Source organism: Microtus oregoni, unplaced genomic scaffold (genome assembly GCF_018167655.1).
Source record: "Microtus oregoni isolate MIOR12 unplaced genomic scaffold, Mior012 000025F_ref0000491, whole genome shotgun sequence".
In the NCBI taxonomy this organism is placed as follows: Eukaryota; Metazoa; Chordata; class Mammalia; order Rodentia; family Cricetidae; genus Microtus; species Microtus oregoni.
Window position 1 is genome coordinate 24,202,008 of NW_024543084.1, and position 6,002 is coordinate 24,208,009.

Sequence of the window (6,002 nt, forward strand, 5' to 3'; positions counted from 1 at the left end):
TGTCTAGGCTGGTGTTCTACACCAGCCACACTCTGGCCTCTCCCTGAGAGATCGTAGACAGTCTTTCAGCCATTGAATTATACCTCTTACTATATTGTATTGCTTTTTTGTTGTTCTTATTTTTCTGGTTATGTAGTCCAAGCTGGCTTACAATTGTGAATATTCCTCCTCAGTCTGAGTGCTTAGATAACTGGGCTGTGCCATTGTGCTTGCTCTCAATGATTTTCAGGAATATGTCCTCGGCAGTGTGAACTGTGTGCACGGGCAGGAGTGTGTCCTCGGCAGTGTGAACTGTGTGCACGGGCAGGAGTATGTCCTCGGCAGTGTGAACTGTGTGCACGGGCAGGAGTGTGTCCTCGGCAGTGTGAACTGTGTGCACGGGCAGGAGAGTGTCCTCGGCAGTGTGAACTGTGTGCACGGGCAGGAGAGGGCCACACTGCAGGAGTACTGGACTGGGGATCAAAACACCTGGTCACTCCATAGCACTAGGAAACAATGATTCTCCTTACCAGCTGCTACTGTAACCAGTTAGCCCAGTTCTAGTCTTCCAGCTTCTCTCACCAAAGGGACCACTATGTACCCTCCATTCTTCCAGGGCTCTTTGCCTCTTTCCATCCCCATGCTTCTTCCCTAGTCTCCTGAGCTTAATTGGTTTCCATGACAACTCCAGATCCTCTTGCTCTTACATTATGGTCCTCTCCAACTTCTCTTTATTCTTTTCTGGTAAAGAATAAGTTCGATTAATCATGGATGTCTCCTGTATTGTCACACAGCACCCCCAAATCCAGCAAGGTTCCCATGATCTAATCTAGGATTATCTCCAGTCAGCTCTATGGAGAAGAGACATCAACCCTGGCTTACTGTAACCTGGCCAGAAAATGATAGATCCTTGTCTCTGTCTGTCTCTCTGTAACCCAGGCTGGCTTGGAATCCTTGAACCTCCTGCCTCAGCCTCCTCAGTGCTGAGATGATGGGTTTCTTCCCGTCCATCCACCCTTTTTTACTAAGGCATTGTCTCATGGGGCCCAGGCGCTTTCTAATTGAAGTATGTGAAATTGACTTTGAACTCTTAATCCTCCTGCCTCCACCTCCCAAGTGCTGGGATGATACGCATGGCCACCATTCCTGATTTATGCAGTGCTGGGTACAGGCTTCGCATGTGTGCTGGACAGGTGCATTACCAACAGTGCTGGCCCCAGCCCCTGATCCAGTTTGAAGCTTGTGTTACTTTGAGTCTCTCTTCAACCATTTTAGTGCTCTGATTGTGGCTGCCATGTCCTTAAGCACAATAACTCAGGTCACAGGATTCGTCACACCTCAGGGACACCTAGGGTGTGTCAGAAAGGCTTCGGGGCAGCCCACTGGTTCCCACTAGAATGTCAGGAGAGAAAAGACTGTTTGACTACTTGACAGACATTTAACTTTGATGCAGCCCTTTAAGCCTCAGTTTTCCCAGTTGTCCCCAAGGTTCTGTTCTTTGCCATCTGGTGTGGCATGTAGATCAGGTGGCATTAGGTGTCTGACTGACTCATGGCAAGCTGCAGGAACACCCATGTGTTTAGGTAGCAGGGGGTTGCCATGGGAACCAGCATCTTAGTTCCCTGGCAACAGAGCAGCCTGGGGGTAACTCTGTTGCCAGGGCTAAGTAGGAAGGGAGCCAGGCTTTTCTTTACAGCAGATAAACAACATGGACACACTGGACACTATGAGGGAAGGATGGGGACTCATGGCCTCCTGGAGGGAAGAGGGCAAAGGTCAGATTCCCACACTAAAGTTGCCTCTTGGTCCCCACAAAGGCTGTTCCCTGTACACTCCTGACCAGCTCTTTGGTCTGAAGGAATCTCCCAAGTCTTCCAACTCTGGCCCAAAACCTGTGTCAGAATGTCTCCACTATAGTTCTGATCATGTTGACAACTAAGCAGTTGCTTGTTCACTTCTGTGATGATTGGTTTAATAAATGGTCCCCCTGCCAGATGCGACACGCTGGGCGTCTCGGTCGCAGCTGTGTCCCACACACTGAGGAAGCCGTTCTCAATACATCTTTGTCGACACTCTCTTTGCTCTGCCCTCCCCCACTTCCCATCGAACCACTGTGGCCCCTTTACTTTCCCTTCAGTCTTTTCTGGCTCTTAGGACCTTCTACGTCATGTCCACCTGGAATGGACATGTGTTGGAACATTCTGGCCTTCTTGACAATGATCCCAAAATATCCAAATGTTCTGGAACATTCTAGAATGTTGTCTTTTACTTTTGCTAAAGCAGGGGGTGGCATCGTGTCTTTAGGGTGAAGCACCTGCTGCCACTTCTGTGCAGTTATCATCATCTGGAGTGGCCTTTGTCACTGACCAGTATGCATGCTATGGATTTATGTTTTCCAGTAGAATGTATTTCCCAAATATTCTGGAGCTCGAGGGCAGGGTTTCAGTCTGATGTGAGCGTATTTAAATTCTCAACAGTAGCTGTAGCCTCCATCTTAGAGACAGATAAAAAAGTAGACATCTCCTGAGGAATGACACCCTAGCTGACTCCTGTCATCCACACACATGCAAAAACACGAACATTTCTCGTGAACACACAATAAAGAAGTAAAACAATGCAAAGTAGGTGAGCTTGCTCTCCCTTTTCTTGCTGAGATGGCTCTGGGCATGCCAAGCCCCTCACAACCACCCCACTGAAGGAATCCAGTTCCTGTGACAAGACTCGCACCCCGCAGATGAAAATCTTTGCAGTTAACCCCCTCCCCAAGCCACCTGAATAGACACCCAGCCTGTCCTCAGATCCCCATGGAGTCACTGCTTCACTCTAGAGGTCTGCGTGGATGAGGAGTGGCTGTGACTTTCTGTTTCTTCCCCTTCTCACATTGCTGTCCCTTGAGCTCTTCCTGACACAGCTGTGCACACCTGGAGAACATCATGTCTAGTGCTGCTGTGTGACTACATGCGTACCAGTCTACCTGACGATGGTCTTTGCGATGATTTCAGTCTGTGGCAGTTCATTTGTGTGTGTGCTTTGGCTGAGGCAAACAAACACCAGGCATTGGTGGTGCTCACCTTTAATCCTAGACTTGGGAGGCAGAGGCAGGTGGGTCCCTGAGAGTTCGAGGCCAGCCTGGTCTACAGAGCAAGTTTCAGGATAGACTTCAAAGCTAGAGAGAAACCCTGTCTCAAAAAACAAAAAACAAAAAAAAAAAAAACCAAAAAAAAAAGCCCTGAGGACCTGGGAAGATTTCTTAGTGGATAAAGGAACTTACCACCAAGCCCGAATCTGACTGATCCCTTGAGCCTACTGGTAGAAAAGGAGAACTGACTCACACAGTTGCTGTCTGTCTGTCTGTCTACCTACCTACCTACCTACTATATTACGGAGTGGGGGCACATGTCACATTGTGTGTGCACGCACACGCAGAACTATTTGCAGGAGTCCTCTCCTGTCATGTGTGTTCCCCTGCTGTGCGGTCCACCTGCGCCACCCACTCCTGCTGTCTTTTCTGGAGAGAAGCTGCATAGCCCAGGCTGGCCTGAGGTTGCACATCTGCCTCCACCTCCAGAGCGCTGGATGGTGAGTGTGTGCCAAGATGCATAGCCCAGGCTGGCTTGAGGTTGCACTTCTGCCTCCACCTCGAGAGTGCTGGATGGTAAGTGTGTGCCACCACAAGCAGCTTAAACATCTTGTAAAACAAAACAATCAAGAAAAAGATGAAGGAAGAAAATGAGTGGGTAGAGATTCAGTGGTTAAGCACTGGCTGCTCTTGCATAGGATCCAGGTCCAGCTCCTAACACCCACATGGTGGCTTACACCCATGTGTGACCTTTGCACTGGCTGGCCCTCTACCATGTGATCCTGAAGCCACCGAGGCATCCAGAGCCTGCTGACCTGAGAGTGGGGTGATGCACAGGCAGGGTCCCCAGGCGTGCTTTCTTGCGTTCTCTAGGCTGTGGTTGTGTGTCTGACATGTGGGCTGAATCTGGGTGAGTGTGAAGTGTGCACACATATGGACACCATTGATTGGGGCAACATGTGTGGAGGGCGTGCAAGCTACGGGCCTCTCTGCCAGTGGGTACGGCACAGCTGGAACCAAGGTTCTCAGAACTGACCTTGGATGGACAGGGGTGCATCCCCAGAGCGCAGAAATACATTCAGTGTTTGCAGAGCAATGGCGGGTGCCTGTCAGTTTGCACAGTATCATGCCCTGGGTATTTTACACAATGTCTGAGCACCTACTATGTTCCATTGCATTTTATCATATTGTGCTTTGTTGGTTTGAGCCACACATAGCCCAGGCTAGCCTTGAATTTGCTGTGTAGGTAGGCTGATCCTGAACTCCTGATCTCACTTCCTCACTCCGAGTAGTGGGGCGGCAGGAGTGAATCCCACGTTTGCTAGTGTTTGCTTTCCTAGCTGACAGTCTGACCTGGAACTCCCTGTGTTGACAGGGCCTGTGCCTCTGCCTGCTGGGCACTGTGGTTAAAGGCCTCCCCGCCTAGCTTATGCTTGGAGTTTCATAATGGGTCGTCAGTTCAGATGACTAAAGAATAAATGGGCAAAGGGCTTAAGGGTCCTGGTAGTCTACATCCTCCCATGGGCTTGTAGTGGGTTGAAGTGCCCTGATATCTCTTTTTAATGATTCTGTGCTCCACAGAGCCCTAAACAGGAACAGAAGGGAGAGAAGAAAGGAAGACAGAACAATGATAATAAAAGAAAGACAGCCAGGTGCAGTGCATGCCTCAGCAGCATGAGACAGGAGGGTTCAGTTGCAGGCCAGCCTGGGAGACAGCTGTTCCTGAGGCATGGAAGTATAAATTCTTGTGGCAGAGGCCAGTATGAGTCTCTGTGAGCAGGGAGATGGGGCAATGGGAGCTGGGGTATGAACAGCAGAAACAGGAAAAGAAATGAGCATTGAAGAGTGACGTTGGGGCCCAAGGATGGAGGTTCTGAGTATTCATATACTGAGGCAGTTGGAGCATAGGATTGAAAGTCAGAGGGATAGGTTCAGGTTGGGAAAGGTTCAGGGCAAGGTCTTGGTGAAACTCAGGGTCTTTGGTACCCTCTCTCATGAGGGTGTGCAGGCTGAACCTTGCTGGCCCCATTCTTCATGACGGGACTTGCTGGCCCCATTCTTCATGACGGGACACACACCTAGGCCACGGTCTGCCTCTCATAACAAGCGCCCCCATCCCGCCCCTCCTTGCATTCTCCAGACCCTCCCCCTCATTATGATTAGCCCCGCCTCCTGCAACCCGACCAAGTTCTGATCCCTTTTATTCTTGGCCCCACCCAGGCCCGCCCTCTCCGTCGACGCCTCTTTCCTCCCAAACCAGACACACCCCTTCAGCAGTGTCAGTTCATCTCTACCCACAAGACTCCATTTTTCCTTTTGTCCTGGCGCGACCTATGCCCCACCCCTCCTATGACCACGCCTCTCTCAGACCTCCTCCAGGGGCAGCTTCAATCCTCCACTCCCCTGGTCCAGCATAGATCTACCTACCCCAGGCACGCCTTTCAGGCCACCCTCATTTTCCTGGCTATATTGGGAAGTAACATGGCCCCATTTTCTGCATAGGCCATCCAACCTTTCCTTCCCCAGACCAAGCCCCGCCCCAAAGACCCCATCCTCCCACAGGTCCTCTCTGATACAGGCCTCTTCCAGTCAGGCCCAGCCCCCTTCAAGTCATGCCCTGTCTGGACCACCTTTCTCGCACCCTGGCCCCTCAGTGATCTCAGGCCACGCCTTCTTCAGCCCTCACCCCCTCAAACCCCTCACTCCTCGGGACCACCTTGAGGCCCTGCCCTAGGTTCTCATTGCTCCGTCCCCGTTCTTAAGCTCCACCTCTCTCATAGGCTCCGCCCCAATCCACGCCCACCGCCTCAGGTCCCGCCCCACAGGCTTCTTAGGCCCTGCCAATTGCTCGCCTTTGACTCCTCCCCTACTCCCCTCAGGCCACGCCCCTGACTCCCAAGCTCCGCCCTAGGCACCGCCCACCCACCGAGTCCCTCCCTCGACC